The sequence below is a fragment of the Aotus nancymaae genome, unplaced genomic scaffold, assembly GCF_030222135.1.
Source record: "Aotus nancymaae isolate 86718 unplaced genomic scaffold, 86718_ANA_hifiasm-v0.15.2.pri h1tg000033l, whole genome shotgun sequence".
Classification (NCBI taxonomy): domain Eukaryota; kingdom Metazoa; phylum Chordata; class Mammalia; order Primates; family Aotidae; genus Aotus; species Aotus nancymaae.
The window spans coordinates 1,172,658-1,192,067 of record NW_026988447.1 but is presented as its reverse complement, the minus strand read 5'-3'; positions in this window follow the sequence as shown (position 1 = coordinate 1,192,067).

Below are 19,410 nucleotides of genomic sequence, written 5' to 3'. Positions count from 1 at the left end.
TTATATTTTTAAACTGTGGACTCATTTTCTGGTAACTTACTTTTTTTTTTTCTTTTTTTGAAAACTTACCTAGTAAAAATGTCCAAATAAGGGATTTATATACTTAAAACTGAGAATGTTTTGTAGGTCATGGTTTATGCCTGGTATGTGGTTCATGTGCCCACTGTGTGTGTGTGTGTGTGTGTGCATTTGTAAATTTGTTACAACCCTCAGGCAACAAATTTGGGGCTGGGTGCAATTAAAATTGTGCGGTTCGCTACAAATAGAGCTACCATATGATCCAGAAATCCCACTACTGGGCATTTATCCAAAGGAAATGAAATCAGTATATGGACAAGACATCTGCACCCTCAAGTTTATTGAAGCACTTCACAATAGCCAGGATATGGAATCAACGTAGGTGTCCACAACAGATGAATGGATAAAGAAAATGTGATATATATACACACACAATGGAAAACTTCTCAGCTATAAAAAAGAAACTGTCATTTGCGGCAACATGGAAGGAACTGGAGGATGTATTAAGTGAAACAAACCAGGAACAAAGTTAAATACTGCATGCATGTTCTCACTTGTGGAAGCAAAAGAGTTGATCTTAGGAGTCAAAAGTAGACCAGTGGACACTTGAGGCTGGGAAAGAGGGAGGACAGGGATAGGGACAGATTTTTAAAAAGAATATAAGTTAGAAGGGAGAGATACTAATGTCCTGTACCACTGTAGGATGATTATTGGTAGAAGGAGGATATTGACTGTTCCTAACACAAATGATAAATGTCTGTGAGATGATGGATATGCTAATTGCCATACATTATATGCATTGAAACATCACTGTGTACCCCACAAATATGTACAACTGTATGTCAATTAAGAGTGTGCTGGACTGGGCACGGTGGCTCACACCTGTAATCCCAGCACTTTGGGAGGCCGAGGCGGGCAGATCACAAGGTCAAGAGAACGAGACCATCCTGGCCAACGTGGTGAAACCTCATCTCTACTAAAAATACAAAAATTAGCTGAGTGTGGTGGTGGGTGCCTGTAGCCCCAGCTACCCAGGAGGCTGAAGCAAGAGAATCACTTGAACCGGGAGGCAGAGGTTGCAGTGAGCTGAGATCATGCCACTGCACTCCAGCCTGGTGACACAGTAAGACTCCATCTCAAAAAAAAAAAAAGGGGGGAGTGTGCTATTACTTTGGGAGGTCGAGGCGGGTGGATCACCTGAGGTCAGGAGTTTGAGACCAGCCTGACCAAAATGGTGAGACCCCACCTCTACTAAAACACAAAAAATTAGCTGGGCATCGTGGCAGGCACCTGTAATCCCAGCTACTTGGGAGGCGGAGACAGGAGAATCTCTTGAACTGGGAAACGGCATTGCAGTGACCCGAGGTTGCACCATTGCACTCCAGCCTGAGCAAAACTCCATCTCAAAAAAAAAAAAAAAAAAGTGCTGTTTAGCCATACCTGTAAGAATTATTTTATCTTCTACCTTTTACTCCCTAATACTCGTGGAATGCACAGCATCTGAATTAGCAATAAAAGGCGACTCCCTTTCAGCACTCGGGGAGAGAGTGACACGTGCTGCTGGCAGCTGTGCTAAACGTTTTAAAACACGTTGGTACATTCCAACTCATGCTTCATACTACACGCTTATCAAGCACTTTCTTTGTGTCCTGAATTGCGTTATGTTTACTGTGCTGTGACTTTAATGCATGTTCTCATTTAATTTCTGAGGTAGCTGCTACTTTCTCTATTTGATAGATGAGAGAAATGTCTGAGAGGTTCAGGTCACAGGACTTGCCTTTTCACTTTTGAAGCAGCACTATACTGGAGAGCTGCATCTTCTATAAAGCTTTTAGGGAATACCTTTAAAAGTGATATTTGAAGAGAAATAAGATTTTAAACCAGTAGTCATCCAGGAAGTGACAAGACACATACTCACAAGTATGTTGGTACGGAGTAGACAGATTTTAAGCTAACTTACCGGCCAAACCTTTCTTTTAAAATTACGTAAATTACGCTTCTAACTACACTGGCATTTGATGAGGCAAAAATCAAATAAGTATGAAGACTAGAACACAAAACAGAGTACATAACTCTGATTCTAGCAAATAATTGACAATAGATTTTTTTTTTTTAAGACAGGGTCTTGCTCTGTTGCCCACTGGAGTCCAGTGGTGCCATATTGGCTCACTGCAGCCTCCACCTCCAAGTGATCCTCCCATCTCAGCCTCCTGAGTAGCTAGGACCACAAGTGTGTGCCACCATGTGCAGCTAGTTTATGTTTTTGTAGAGACAGGGACTCACTATGTTGCCCAGGCTGGTCTTGAACTCCTGGCTCAAGCGATCCTCCCACCTCGGCCTCCCAATAGTGCTGCCAGGATTATAGGCGTGAGCCACCACACCCAGCTGACAAGAGATACTCTTTGTTTCTTGGATTGTCTATTTAGATTTTACTAACTGATTGAAAGTTTAATGTTATAATTAAAAAGTGTAGAGTTTGATCAGAATTATAATGGTATAATTAACTAGTATTTTGCTCTTTGCTACATATTTAGCTAAAGACATTTAGACCTTTGGACAAGATTGGTTCTGTGGAGACTCTTACCCCAACTCCTAATTCTCTTGCTCTTATGTAAAACCTAGTAGGGCTTTTTAAATTCCACATTTAAATTCTGTATTTCCATAGAGAGAGATGGTGTCTAAGCTCTTCATGAAGAATGAGCACCTTGCCTCTGAAGGTTTAGCTCCTAATCCATTCTTGCAAAGGAGTAGACGTTTTTAGCCAACGTTGGAAAGAGTAGCATGCCATTAGTATATTGAAGGCTGTGTCTGCAAGTGACTGTCAAATGCTGACATTCCTACGTGAAATCACCAGTGGGCCATGGCAAAATGTCTTTAGAACATATGCTTAGAGGTCTGTCGAGTTCTATAAGTCTAAAGAAAAAGGACATGAATGGCTAGGATCTAAGATATGAAATGTTACTTTCAAACGATTCAGGAAACAAGTAATTCAACTCAGGGAACACACGTGGCTCATTGTGAATTCACAAAAGGAAAGGGACCATGACAGAATGAAAGCCTGGGAAAACTCACCTACAGGCTGCGCATAGGAGGCTGAAACCAACATTGCAGGGATAGTAACAGGAGAGCTGCATGTATGCCCTGCTGGCGGGTCTTGCTCCCCTGCGTTATGAAACTCCTTTGCTCCTGGTGATTGCCTCACTTCCTGAACAGCCTTTTCTCCTCATCTCCCTGGAGAGCTATTTCCTCATCTATGAAATGAGAATAATAATACTTCATGAGGGGTTTATGAGGATTCAGCAAGACGCACCATGTGAAGTGTGTGATGCGTGTAATGAATGTTAGCTATTTTTTTTTTAATTTCCTACCTTTATTTAAATATCCAGTTCAAGACTCACCGCACCACTCCATCAGCCCCACTCTTCTTTCTGAGGTCTTCTTTCTGCTTCAGATAAGAGAAATCTCTCCCATTCTCCTCAGTCGGAGTTCTGTAACACTCATCTCTACCACCTCTCGGCATACGCCACCTTGTATTTTCTGCTCCAGCCAGAGACCGGAAGATTTTTTTTTTTTAAGCAACCCAACCCAGAGAAAACTGCTTACAAAGTTTGAAAAGATTGACTTGCGCCAGGCGCGGTGGCTCACGCCTGTAATCCCAGCACTTTGGGAGGCCGAGGCGGGTGGATCACGAGGTCAAGAGATCGAGACCATCCTGGTCAACATAATGAAACCCCGTCTCTACTAAAAATACAAAAAAATTAGCTGGGCGTGGTGGCGTGTGCCTGTAATCCCAGCGACTCAGGAGGCTGAGGCAGGAGAATTGCCTGAACCCAGGAGGCGGAGGTTGCGGTGAGCCGAGATCGCGGCATTGCACTCCAGCCTGGGTAACAAGAGCAAAACTCCGTCTCAAAAAAAAAAAAAAAAAGAAAAAAAGAAAAGATTGACTTGCTGCTTTACAATCACATTTGCAAATTGTATTGCCACCTCTTTTCAGCCAAAGGTTTCTCTTTTGCACTGTGTTTGTTCATTTTTCTGCACTTTTGCTCATAACCTCAGCCAGGGAAGGTTATTAATATGGTCAAAGGTACGTAGGTGGTTCGTGGCGAAGCTGACTGCAAAGCTGAGATCCTCCCACGCTGTGTGTATTTTCTCCCTTGTATCCTTTATACACCTGGCACCTTGCCTTGAACCTGGTAAGGAGTTCAGTAAATATCTGTCAATTAAAACAAAGAGAGGACATTGTAATAGCATCTTGATATAGGAGCAGCAATTAAGCTGCCATTTTAATAATCAGTTCAGAAGGTTCTTAGTAATTAACAGCAAATGATGGGGCCGGAGGGGACAAGGAAAGAAGAGGGTTCTTGAAATACAAGGTAGAGCCAGAACCAGCTGTGGGGGTTGCTGGCTTCAACTGAAGTCTGGCTACATTCTAATGCTTTCGCATCGTAAACTTTGATTTCACTGGTGCACTTACTTGTATGATATGCAGCTTGATATGCTCTTTGAGGGAACAAATTATATATAAGAGCACATTCATGTCCATTTAAGTCCATGTCCAGCTAATAAAGAAACTTTAGAACTATTTAGTCTGTTGGCAGATTGCAGTCAGACTTCTTGTATTCCCATGAAGTTTCTCTGAGCTTTCTTTTGCTATAAAATAATTCATCTGATAATAATAAAATATCATGATGGTATAGAGGAAGGAGAATAAGGAGGTCACTGCCCAGGAGGAGGTAGTATACCATTAGCATATTAGAATGGGAGGCTGAGCTACCTAATTCTTGCATTTCTGTGTCACAGGAAAACGATCTTCAAGTTGGAAAAGGAAACAAAATAGCTCTGTTCAAAGGGATCCAAATCTCAAAGAGAGGAGGAAATTCTTAACAAAGTGTTTCATATCTTTAAATAAACTTTTAAGTCTCCAAGATCAGATAACTTGCACTCCAGGTGACAGAAAGAATTTGCAAATGTGATTGTAAAACCATTTTAGACGATCAGGCAGCAAGTCAGTCTTTTGAAACTTTGTTAAGTATTTTTCTGTGGATTTGCTTCAGTTTCTTCAAAAATCTTCCAATCTCTCTCTGGGGCAGAAACTGCTCATACATCTTCATGCTGGGAATTATGTGTGGGAGGAGACGGGATCTGACAGATGAGCAGGTTTCCTGTCACAGAATCCCTCTTCTGCCACCTGCCCACCTCAAGGCCTCCTCAGCATCAGGAAAGTCCAGAGCCTCTTCTGCTCAGTCTCTCCAAAGAATAAATCTGCCCCTTGGGAGGCGTGGCTCTGTAGAGTTGGAAAAGGGACCTGTGGCCTAAAGGCTTTGTAATAGTGTTATAAAGTGAGATTGAAATGCTGGCTTTTAGTATTATACAATACCATGGTATTTAATTTTTTTTTTTGAGACAGAGTTTCGCTCTTGTTACCCAGGCTGGAGTGCAATGGCGCGATCTCGGCTCACCGCAACCTCCGCCTCCCGGGTTCAGGCAATTCTCCTGCCTCAGCCTCCTGAGTAGCTGGGATTACAGGCACGCGCCACCATGCCCAGCTAATTTTATTTTGTATTTTTAGTAGAGACGGGGTTTCACCATGTTGACCGGGATGGTCTCGATCTCTTGACCTCGTGATCCACCCGCCTCGGCCTCCCAAAGTGCTGGGATTACTGGCAGTATTTAATTTTTAATGAAACTACATCATATAAACACATCAGAAAAGCACACAGCTTGATGAATGATTATATCCTCGTAATCAGTACACAATCAACAGCATGACTACTTCCTTTGTCAGTCGTCCACTTTGGACCAGAAATGTAGGTAGAGTCTTACCTGGTTCAGCAATTGAATCTGAATTCTCTTGTCCAAGGAGAGTTTTTAGTGTTGTGACTTGAGGCTTTGCCAGTAGCCTTGTCCTGTGAAACATGTTTATCATTGACCCGGATAAGGCCGCTGATGCCAAGCTTATCGAATTTAATACTGAGGTCCAGGAAAAGCAGCAGCTGACACTCTGCTCTACATGACAGAATCAAGATCCTACGAAACGTTTGCCTTGATTTAAAGGTTCGACTGCACAAAGGGAGGAGGGGAGACACAGACCAAGTTAAGAGCGATATATACCTAAGAACTGTAAGGATTTCAGGGGACTACAAGTGATCATTTCCCTCCAGCTTAAGACAATGGTAAGCTAAATTATTAAAGGCAAGCCTAAATTACCGAGAAGACAATGTTCTCCTTTTATTCTGCTTTGACTGGTCACAGGTGGAAAAACACATTATTCTTAGCACGTCATATATGACTAACACCCACAGGAGACAGGAGAGCGATCAGGAATTTTTGTTGTTTTATTTTCGTTTCTGAGACAGAGTCTCACTCTGTTGCCCAGGCTGGAGTACAGTGGTGTGATCTTGGCTCACTGCAACCTCTGCCTCCTAGGTTCCAGCAGTTTTCATGCCTCAGTCTCCCGAGTAGCTGGGATTACAGGCGTGCACCACCACACCCAGCTAATTTTTGTATTTTTAGTAGAGATGGGGTTTTGTCATATCATCCAGGTAAATCTTGAACTCCCGGCCTCAAGTGATCCACCCACGTCAGCCTCCCGACATGCTGGGATTACAGTCATGAGCCACTGTGCCCAGCAAGGAACTGCTTGAGGTCTAGCAGTAATTACACAAGATAATTTAAGGAAACAGAGAGGGATAGTCTACAGCAGCTCTTTCAAGTACAGTAGTCAGGAGCTGATATGGCCATTGACATCTCTGAGTACAGATTACAGAACATTTCCATCATTACAGAAAGTTCTACTAGAACTGGTCAGAGAAAAGAAGACTAAATAGAAATATCAAAGGTGTGTTCAAATATCTGAAATGATATTATATAAAAGAGGGTGAGGCATTTATTATTGCCCCAGAAAGCATAAGTGTATCCAGAAATAAAGTTCTAGGTGTTTGCTGTTTAAAAATTCAAACTTTGGAAGAACTTTCTTAAAATTACAGCTAGTAATTTTCTCCTTCATTGATGGTTTAGGCAGCAACTGTAGGATTCTTAGTATATAATAAATGAGATCCTTAAAATGAGGCTGAACTTCTAAAAATAAATTTTATTTATTTATTTGTTTAGAGACAGAGTCTCGATCTGTCGCCCAGAGTGCAGTGGCACAATCTCGGCTCATTGCAACCTACGCCTCCTAGGTTCAAGTGATTCTACTGCCTCAGCCTCCCGAGTACTAGGACCACCGGCATGCACCACCACACCCGGGGCTAGTTTTTACATTTTTAAGTGGAGACGTGGTTTCACCATGTTGGCCAGGCTGGTCTCAAACTCCTGACCTCAAGTGATCTGCCCGCCTCAGCCTCCCAAAGTGCTGGGATTACAGGCATAATCATTCATTAAAAATGAATTTTAATTGACACATAATAATTGTATGTATTTATGGGATACAGTATGATATTTCATGATATAGTTGTGTACAATTTGTAGTGATCAAATCAGGGGAATTACCGTATTCATCACCTCCAAAACTTATCACGAAATGAGGATGAATTTGAACTGGGTTATATCTCTTTTTTTTGAGACAGGGTTTCACTCTGTCCTCCAGGCTGGAGTGTAGTGGCAGGATCGCAATGGCTGCAGCCTCAAAGTCTCAGGGTTAATGATCCTCCTGCCTCAGTCTTCTGAGTAGCTAGGACTCCAGGCATGCACCACCATGATCAGGTAATTAAAAAAAAATTTTTTTTGTAGACTTGTGGTATTGCTGTGTTGCTCAAGGTTGTCTCAAACTCCTGGCCTCAAGCTAACCTTCCATCTTGCCTTCCAAAGTGTTGGGATTACAGGGATGAGTCACCACACCTGGCCTGAACTGGATTATTTCTAATGAATCTTTCTAATGAAATTCAGCTACCATTGTTCTAATGTAGATATTTTATAGTTTATTGTTACAAACATTTTAAAATAAGGGTTACAAGGTTTTTGTTTGTTTGCTTATTTGTTTTCAGATGGAGTCTCTCTCTCTTGCCTGGTCTGGAGTGCAATGGGACCATCTCTGCCTCCCAAGTTCAAGCAATCCTCCTGCCTCAGCTCCTGAGTAGCTGGGAGCACAGGCATGCAACACCATACCTGGCTAGTATATATAGAGATGTGTGTGTGTGTGTGTGTGTGTGTGTGTGTGTGTGTGTGTGTGTGTGTGTTTCAGTAGAGAGGGTTGCACCATGTTGGCCAGGCTGGTCTTGAACTCCTGACCTCAAGTGATCCACCCACCTCAGCCTCCCAAAGTAGGTTTTGTTTACATCAATGCTACTTGCACCACTCCAGCCTAATTCATATTTAGCTGCTTAAGTTCCTGCAGAGAGTTGTGTCTCTCTGACTTCTTGGCATTTTCCCTTTCTCTTTATGATACCTAGAACAGTCTTTCCTCTCCATGTGCTTCTGCCCCCTTCACCTGACTAATTCCCACACATCCTCCTGTCTTGGCTCAGATACCACTTCCGGTGATCATTTTCCAGTGTGTTCTCTCCATGTCTGGCTGAGGTACCTCTCTGATGTACTCCCATAACACCGTACTTCCCCGATCATGGTACTTAGCACCTGGATTATAAGGCCAGTTTACCTGTCTGTGTCCTTCACTAGATTATAAACTACTCAGTTAGTGTCAGAGTGTGTATTTCATTCACTTACCTTCCTCAGTTCCTACACAGTGACTGGGGCTTCCTAGGAGCGCTAAGTAAAAATAAAAACATGGCTACTTTGGACCGAAACCAGAACAGGCTGACAAAAAATGTCTAAGAGAAAAGTGATTTTACTATTTATTGAATGAATACATGTTCCATCAATTATTGTTGACCAAAATCAGAATATCTATAGGTATGTAGACTTTTCATGAAAATGAAAACACTTGGCAGTGACCCTATAGATAAAGAGAGAGAGAAAGAGACAGTCAGGTAGAGAGACAGAGAAACAGGGAGGGTAGCAATTGTTTAAAATTCAGTTACCATTCATTCTGTAAGACCAGTATTACTCTGATACTAAAACCAGAATAACAGTACAAGAGAGGAAAACCAGAGACCAATGTCTCTTGTAAGTTTGGACACAAACATTCACAACAAAATATTTGATAAACCAAGTCAAGTAACATATAAAAAGAATTAGACACTATTACTAAATGGAATTTATTTCGGAAATATAAGGTTAGTTTAATGTCCCAAAATCAAATAATGTAATATACCATATTAACAGAATAAAAGACAGAAACCATATGATCATCTCAGTACATGCAGAAAAAAGCATTTGACAAACACTCTATTGTGATGAAAATTTTCAGCAGACTGGAAATAGTAGGGAACTTTTTTAACCTGATAAAGGGCTCTAAAAACCTACAGGTAACATATTTAACGGTGAAAGATAGAATGTTTTCCCCCTAGGATCAAGAACAAAGCAAGGATGTCCGTACTTACCACTTTTAGTTATCATAGTAATGGAGGTTCTAGGGCAAGAAAAGGAAATAAAAGGCATTCAGTTTGGAAAAGAAGAAGTCTTCTATACTAAAAAAATCCTAAGAAATATATTTTTAAAACTATTAGAATGAATAAATGGTTTCAGCAAGATTGCAGAATACAAAACCAATGCAGAAAAATAGTATTCCTATATACTAACAATGAACATCCCCCCTCCAAAAAAATAATTCCATTTCCAATGGCACGAAAAAGAATAAAATACTTTTAACGTTTATTTATTTTTAAATTTTTTACTTTTTTAAAAGTTTTAGGGGAAGAGGTGGTGTTTGGTTACATGAATAAGTTCTTTAGCGATTTCTGAGATTTTGGTGCACCCATCAACCAAGCAATGTACACTGTACCCAATGTGTAGTCTTTTACCCCTCGCCACCCCCACCCTTTCCTCTGAGTCCCCAAAGTCCATTGTATCATTCTTATGCCTTTGCATTCTCATAGTTTAGCTCCCACATATGAGTGATATCATACGATGTTGGTTTTCCATTCCTGAGTTACTTCACTGAGAGGAAGTCTCCAATTTCATCCAGGTTGTTGCACATGCCATTATTTCATTCTTTTTTATGGCCGAGTAGTATTTCATGGTGTGTGTGTGTATGTATATATATATATATACACCACATTTTCTTTATCCACTTGTCAATTAATGGGCATTTGGGCTAGTTCTATATTTTTGCAATTGCAAATTGTGCTGCTAATAAACTTGCGTGTGCAAGTATCTTTTTCATATAATGACTAACTTTACTCTTGGTAGCTACCTAGAAGTGGGATTGCTGGATCAAATGGTAGATTTACTTTTAGTTCTTTAAGGAATCCGTACACTGTTTTCCATAGTGGTTGTACCAGTTTACTTTCCCACCAACGGTGTAAAGTGTTCTCTTTTCAGTGCATCCACACCAGCATCTATTATTATTATTATTTTGGTTATGGACATTCTTGGAGGAGTGAGATGGTATTGCATTGTGGTTTTGATTTGCATTTCCCTGATGATTAGTGATGTTGAGCATTTTTCCATGTGTTTGTTGGCCATTTGTGTATCTTCTTTTGAGAATTGTCTATTCATGTCCTTAGCCCACTTTTTGATGGGATTTTTTTTTTCTTGCTGATTGGTTTGACTTCTTTGTATTATAGATTCTGGACATTAGTCCTTTGTCAGACATACAGATTGTGAAGATCTTCTTTCACTCTGTGGGTTGTCTGTTAACTCTGCTGATTATTTCTCTGGCTGTGCAGAAACTTTTTAGTTGAATTAAGTTCCATCTGTTTATCTTTGTTTTTGTTGCATTTGCTTTTGAGTTCTTGGTCATGAAATCTTTGTGTAAGCTAATGTCTAGAAGGGTTTTTCCGATGTTGTCTTCTAGAATCTTCATGGTTTCAGGTCTTAGATTTAAGGCTTGGATCCATCTTGAGTTGATTTTTGTATAAGGTGAGAGAGATGAGGATCCAGTTTTATCCTTTTATATGTGACTTGCCAATTATCAGCACCATTTGTAGAATAGGGTGTCCTTTCTCCACTTTGTTTTTGTTTACTTTGTCAAAGATCAGTTGGCTGTATTTGGCTTTATTTCTGGGTTCTCTATTCTGCTCCATTGGTCTATGTACCTATTTTGTACCAGTACAATGCTAGTTTGGTGACTATGACCCTATAGTATAGTTCAAAGTCGGGTAATGTTCAGATTTGTTCTTTTTGCTTAGTCTTGCTTAGGCCACGCAGGCTCTTTTTGGGTTCCAAATGAATTTTAGGATTGTATTTTCTAGTTCTGTGAAGAATGATGGTGGTATTTTTATGGGAATTGCATTGAATTTGTAGATTGCTTTTGGCAGCATGGTTGTTTTCACAATATTGATTCTTCCCATCCACGAGCATGGGATGTGTTTCCATTAGTTTGTGTCATCTGCGATTTCTGTCAGCAGTGTTTTGTAGGTTACCTTGTAGAGGTCTTTTGTATCTTTGATTAGATATATTCCTAAGTTTTTTTTTTTTTTTTTGAAGCTATTGTGAAAGAGGTTGAGTTCTTGATTTGATTCTCAGCTTGATTGCTATTGATGTATAGCAGAGCTACTGATTTGTATACATTAATTTTGTATCCTGAAACTTTGCTGAATTCACTTACCAGTTCTAGGAGCTTTTTGGATGAGTCTTCATGTTTTTTTAGGTGTATGATCATATCATCAGCAAACAGTGAGTGTGATTTCCTCTTTACCAATTTAGATGCCCTTTATTTCTTTCTCTTGTCTGATTGCTCTGGCTAGGACTTCCAGTGCTATGTTGAAGAGGAGTGGTGGGAGTGGGCATCCTTGCCTTGTTCCAGTTCTCAGAGGAAATGCTTTCAGCTTTTGCCCATTCAGTGTTATGCTGGCTGTGGCTCTGTCGTAGATGGCTTTTATTACATGGAGGTGTGCCCCTTGTGCGCTGATTTTGCTGAGGGTTTTGATCATAAAGAGATGCTGGATTTTGTCAAATGCTTTTTCTGTGTTGATTAAGATGATCACGTGATTTTGGTTTTTAATTCTGTTTATGTGGTGTGTCACATTTATTGACTTCTGTATGTTAAACTCTCCCTGCACCTCACTTGATCATGGTGAACTATCTATTTGATATGCTGTTGGATTCAGTTTGCTGGTATTTTGTTGAGGATTTTTGCATCTATCTTTGATATGGTTTGGCTGTGTCTCCACCCAAATCTTATCTTGAATTGTAGCTTCCATAATTCCCATGTGTTGTGGGAGGGACCAGGTGAGAGATAATTGAATCATGGGGGCAATTTCTCCCATACTGTTCTCCTGGTAGTAAATAAATCTCATGAGATCTGATGGTTTTATAAGGGGAAACCCCTTCACTTGGTTCTGTTTCTCTCTTCCCTGCTGCCATGTGAGATGTGCCTTTCACCCTCCACCATGATTGTGAGGCCTCCCCAGACACGTGAAACTGTGACTCCACTAAACCCCTTTTTTGGCCAGGCACTGTGGCTCACCCCTGTAATTCCAGCACTTTGGGAGGCCGGGGCGGGTGAATCATGAGGTCAGGAGTTCCACTGCACTCCAGCCCAGCGACAGTGACTCTGTCTCAAAAAAAACCAAACCAAACAAAACAAAAACCAAAAAAACACCTCTTTTTCTTTATAAATTACCCAGTCTCGGGTTTATCTTTATCAGCAGTGTGTGAACGGACTAATATAATGTTTCTCAGGGATATTGATTTGTAGTTTTTGTTTTGTTTTTTCGGTGATGTCCTTCTCTGGTTTGTGTATTAGGTTGATACTGCCTTCATAGAATGATTTAGGGAGGATTTTCTCTTTCTCTATATTTTGGAATAATGTCAATAGGATTGGTACCAATTCTTTGAACGGCTGATATAATTCAGCTGTGAACTCATCTGGTCCTGGACTTTCTTTGTTGGCAATTTTTTAATTACCATTTCAATCTCACTGCTTGTTATTGGTCTGTGTGGAGGTTTTATGTCCCTCTGGTTTAATCTAGGAGGGTTGTCTATTTCCAGGAATTTATCCGTCTCCTCTAGATTTTCTAGTTGGTGTGTGTAAAGGTGTTCATGGTAGCCTTGGTATTTCTGCGGTATCAGTAGTAATATTTCCTGTTTCGTTTCTAATTGATTTTTATTGGATTTTCCCTCTTTTTTTTTTTTTTTTTTGAGACTGAGTCTCACTCTGTCACCCAGGCTGGAGTGCAGTGATGCCATTTTGGCTCACTGCAATCTCTGCCTCCCAGGTTCAAACAATTCTCCTGCCTCAGTCTCCCGAGTAGCTGGGATTACAGGCTCCTGTCACCACCACACCTGGCTAATGTTTGTATTTTTAGTTGAGACAAAGTTTCACCATGTTGGCCAGGCTGGTGTCGAACTTCTGACCTCAGGTGATCTGCCCGCCTCCACCTCTCAAAGTGCTGGGATTACAGGCGTGAGCCACAGCAACCGGCCTTCTCTCTTCTTTCCTTGGTTAATTTCACCAATGGTCTATCAATTTCATTTACCTTTTTAAAGAACCAGCTTTTTGTTTCATGTATCTTTTGTATTTGTTTGTTTGTTTCAATTTCATTTAGTTCTTCCCTGATCTTTGTTATTTCTTCCCTTCTGCTGTATTTGGGTTCTCCAGTTCCATGAGATGTGACCTTAGACTGTTGATTCGTGCCCTTTCAGACTTTCTGATGTAGGCATTTAATGCTATGGACTTTCCTCTTAGCAAGTTCGCTGTGTCTCAGAGATTTTGATAGGTTGTGTCACTATTCTTGCTCAGTTCAAATAATTTTTTAATTTCCATCTTGATTTCATTGTTGACCTAACAATCATTCAGGAGCAGGATATTTAATTTTCATTTATTTGCATGGTTTTGAGGGTTCCTTTTGGAGTTGATTTCCAATTTTATTCCACTGTAGTCTGAGACAGTACTTGGTATATTTCAGTTTTCTTAAATTTACTGAGACTTGTTTTGTGGTCTATCACATGGTCTGTCTTAGAGAACGTTCCATGTGCTGATGAATAGAATGTATCTTCCCTAGTTGTTGGGTAGAATGTTCTGTAAATATCTATTAAGTCCATTTGTTCTAGGGTAGAGGTTAAGTCCATTGTTTCTTTGTTGACTTTCTGTTTTGATGACCTGTCTAGTGCTGCCAGTGAAGTATTACAGTCCCCGAATATTATTGTGTTGCTATCTATCTCATTACTTAGGTCTAGTAGTAGTTGTTTATAAATTTGGGAACTCCACTGTTAGGTGCATATATATTTAGGATTGTGATATTTTCCTGTTGGATAAGGCCCTTTATCGTTATATAATGTCCCTCTTTGTCTTTTTAACTTTGATGCCTTAAAGTCTGCTTTGTTTGCTCTTGTTGCCCAGGCTGGAGTGCAATGGCATGATCTCAGCTCACTGCAACCTCTGCCTTGCAGGTTCAAGCAATTCTTCGCCTCAGCCTCCCGAGTAGCTGGGACTACAGGTGCATGCCACCATCGCCTGGCTGATTTTTGCATTTTTAGTAGTGACGGGGTTTCACCTTATTGCCCAGGCTGGTGTCGAACTCCTGATCTTGAGATCCACCTGCCTCAGCTTCCAAAAGTGCTGGGATTACAGGCGTGGGTCACCGTGCCTGACCAGCTAGCTCATCCCATTCTCTAAGACAGAAGGAAGATTTTTTTTTTTTTTTTTAATCTCTTCTTAGCTTGAACACTTATCTGGGAGGCAGTGAGCTTATTTCTGAGATAGGCAAAGTCATTGCATAATAATTCTGTGTCCTTAATGACCTTAAAAGTCACTCAGTTATCTACTCAGGGTTTGAATCTCCTTCCTGTGACAGACAGACTTTTTTTTTTTTAAGGGGGCTGTGAGCTGAGACCACCGGAGAGCAAATTCACCATTCGGCAATAGTTTGCTTGCCAGCTGGTAGCAGTATTTTGCTTGAAGCTGTGAGGCCAAGGACTGGGCACGGGAATTACTTGGACCTGGGTGTGGAGTCAGGCTCTGCCATTTACTGTGTGACTTACTTGTGTGCCCTTAGACAAGTCACTCAAGTGAGTCTCTGTTTCCTTGTACATAAAATGGGAATAATGATGCTCATCTTGCAAATTTTTAAGAATTAAAAAGAGCCCCCAAAAAACCACACCAAACAGCAGAGTGCCCACTCATAACAGAAACAACAGCAACAAAAACCAACAACTTAGCAAATGATGCTTAATTTTCTGAATTACTAATTAGTATTTTAAAAATAGACTGCCAGCCAGTTGGGCCCAAGAAAATGGAAAATCTGAGAAGCAGCACAGATCTTTTTCACTGGAAACTATTACTTTCCCATGTACACCTTGATTATTACAGGTTCGCCAACTTTTTCCTATAAAATGTGATGAGTAGATATATGCAATATAGAAAAATAATTTGATACACCTACCAAACACACATCTAATCTTAAAATATCCATTAGTTCACAGTATACAACTTCTAATGATTTTGTTAAGAACAAAAACTTTCACATTTTTTTCAATTTGGGAATTTTACATTAAAGTGATCTTTATCAGCTATTTTATCAGTTTTTCTGATTTTCATTCAAAGGCATCATCTCTTGTCATGTAACATCTCTTACAACACCTCAAAAATGAGAGTGATTTTCCTGCTGTGAGGAGTATTATGCTGGATGGAAAGCATAAATAACCCTGGAACTAAGTGGTTTAGGTGACTTTTCCCCCAGACAATTTAGGTTACTCAAATGAATGATCTTTTCATGGTTTTGTTTTTTCATTCTATTCCAGTTTATTTTTACCATTTTTTTTTTTTTTGAGAGTCTCACTCTGTCACCCAGGCTGGAGTACAGTGGCATGGTCTTGGCTCACTGCAACCTCTGCCTCTCAGGTTCAAGTAATTCTTCTGCCTCAGCCTCCTGAGTAGCTGGGGTTACAGGCATGTGCCACCATACCCAGCTAATTTTTGTATTTTTAGCAGAGATGGCGTTTCACCATGTTGGCCAGGATGGTCTTGAACTCCTGACATCAGTAATCCATCCGCCTCAGCCTCCCAAAGCGCTGGGATTACAGGCTCCCCTTTCCCCTCCCCCTCCCCTCCCCTTCCCTCCACCTCCCCTCCCCTCCCCTTCCCTTCTTTTCCCTTCTTACTTAAGCCATTTAAATTCAGTTTAGTTGCAACAAACCAAGTCCTGACTAATTCATCTACTCAGGACTTCAAAGTCAGTACAGCTGCATTCCAGGTTCCTTTGGTTACAACCCGTATTTCCATATAAACTGGCAGAAGTAGGTAGTAGTGATCGGTTCAAGCTCAGCACGAAGCTCAGCAACACTTCTCTCGTACCTGCATAAATCCACAACCACCAACTCTTTCCCGCAATTATGGAAAGGGTTGCAGCTTAATGAGTGTAAATTTTGAGCAAGTTATTTTTGAATCGTTGAAGTTCGACTTAAATGGCAGCATATCAGATGTCAATTGAGGAGCATAGCTTGATCTCTTTAAGAATTTATTTATCCATTCATTCAATCAATAATATGTACTTAGTTTTCCATTATGTATCAAATGCTGCTAGGCGCTAAGATACACTAGGGGCCATGAGAGATCAGATTCCTGTCTTCACACAGTTTATAGTACAAGGGAGGTTATGGGCACTGAAATAAGTAGTTATTAAAAACCTCTGAAAGGTGAGAGAGGCTCTAGGAATTTTGAGATCAAATAACAATAGTATCTTTTTTGCTTGATGGAGGCTGTTAGAGAAAGCTCCCAGAGGAAATAATGTGTACCATGAGACCAGAGGGACAACTAAAATGTGACCAGAAATGAAGGGGGACAGAGGGGAAGAATGATCCAAGTAAAGGTAACAAAATGTGCTACGATCTGCTGGCAAGGCAGAGAATAGAATAAACCAGATACCGAAAGGAGGTCGATCGCATGATTGGCGAGGAGGCAGAGATGGTGGGACAAGTTGGAGAAATGAGCAAAGCTAGGTCATGATCTGCTTTAGAGTTTGTTTCTTAAGCTTTTTAGACAAGAGAGGCTGCTCTGCTGCAAGGCTGTGCACAAGAAGCAAGAGAAGTGGAAGGGTGACCATGGGGCTCCTTGGCTTGTTTCCATCAGCCCACCTGTGACTCACCCTCACCTGCCCTCTCTTTCCTCTCCTGCATAATCCCATCAGTTCAAGGTACCATTTGTGCCATTTCTTTATTTACTTATTTATTGAGACAGGGTCTCTCTCTGTGACCCAGGCTGTAGTGCAGTGGTGCAATCTCACGTTACTACAACCTCCACCTCCTGCGTTCAAGCGATCCTCACGCCTTAGCCTCCCAAGTAGCTGAGATTACAGGTGTGCACCACTATGCCTGGCTAATTTTTCTATTTTTTGGCAGAAATGGGGTTTTGCCATGTTGGCCAGGCTGGTCTCCACCAAGTTCAAGCAGTCCTCCCACCTCAGCCTCCAAGTAGCTGGGAGTACAGGTGTGAGCCACCACGCCAGGCTACCTTTTGTATTTTTAGTAGAGACGGGGTTTCACCATGTTGGCCAGGTCTTGGACTCCTGATCTCAGGTGATCCTAATTTTTGTACCCAACTACACAGTATTAATGACTCATTGTGTTTGGTAACACTTCTTGCTGTAAGTGGATTCCCAAGGAGCTAGGGTGTGGTGTGCTCTGAATCTGTCAATTCATTAATTATTTAACTAACAGACATTGTACAATTAGTCCTCACATAATGTCATCAGTAGGTTCTTGGAAACTACAACTTTAAACAAAATGACATGTAAAGAAACTAATTTTACCATAAACTAATTGATGTAAAGAAGAGTGAAGTTCCTATGGCATACTTCTGGTCATAAAACCACCACAAACTTCTAAACAAAGACCCCAAACACTTCTAATATTAAACATTGAAAAAATTGTGAGCTATACATACATTTAGGAAAGATTAATTTTAAAAAGTAAGATTATTTACATACTTATTGCATTTCAGGGTCATAGGTGGCTGGAGGCTGTCCCAGTAGCTCAGGACATAAGACGGGAAGCCACCAGCCAGGATGCCATTCCATGGCAGGACACACTCATACACACACCCACACTTGCTCACGCTGGGACAATGTAGACACATCAATCAAATCAACATGCACATCTCTGGGATGTGGGAGGAAACCGGACTACCCAGAGGAAACCCACATAGACATGGGAAGAACGTGAATCTCTTTTATAGACTAGGCTTTGGTGTCACCTTCCATCAAGAAATGAAAGCAATGCAAGTAAAGAAACAACATCACGGCTGGGCTCAGTGGCTCATGCTTGGAATCCCAGCGCTTTGGGAGGGCAAGGTGGGTGGATCATGAGGTTAGGAGTTCAAGACCAGCCTGACCAATATGGTGAAACCTCGTCTCTACTAAAAATACAAAAGTTAGCCGGGCGTGGTGGCGCGTGCCTGTAGTCCCAGCTACTCGGGAGGCTGAGGCAGGAGAATTGCTTGAACCTGGGAGGTGTGGAGGTTGCGGTGAGCCAAGATTGTGCCACTGCACTCCAGCCTGGGTGACAGAGTGAGACTCCATCTCAAAAAAAAAAAAAAAAAAAAAAAGAAATAACATTTTGTGAGGATGTAATGAAGGAAATAAACAGGAAGATATGATAAATAGTACCTGGAGTACCTACTTCACAAGAAAGCCTGGGAGAGCCCAGTGGTACTCAAGGAGAGGGAGAAGCAGAACAGGAGACAGATCCTCTAGGACTATGAAAGCCATGGTGAGAAGTTGGGAACGTATTCCGGGTATGTTGGAAAGTTGCTGGAAACTTTTAAGCAGGGAGGTGATACAATCTGATTTACATTTTGAAAATGGCTTGCTGTGTGAGTAACAGATTCTAGATGGGCAGATGTAGAGGTAGGGAGACCAGTTAGGACGTGATTGAAATGATCCACGTGAGACAAGTCAGTTGGTGGCTTAGCTTAGGGTAGTGGCCGAGGTAAGGGTGAGGAGTGGGTAGATTCCATGTATGAAGTAAAGATAGAATTGATAGAGATTGCTGATGTGGGTTGTGGGAAAGGGAAAGATCAAGATTGCAAATGAATTTTGTTTAACAAATATTGAGGCTATTTCTGACATCAAAAAAAGACTGGGAGAAAAACAGCGTGGGTTTTTTTTTTGGCAGGAGGAGGAGACAGGGTCACAAGTTTGGAAATCATATATCATCCAGGAAGATATGACTATTGATTATAAAAAAAGATTACTGTACTGCTGTACACATCTGTGTCACTTTCCGAGCTACCACTATAGATCCCTGAGTAACTTAACACATACCATAAATAAAGAGGCTGATCCGCATCTTGTAGCTGAAGAACAAATCAATCATGCTTTGTGATATTTGTCTGAAAAGAGCATACCATGTGATTTTCATTTTGGCCACTTCATTCCCAATGGGTATGTAAGA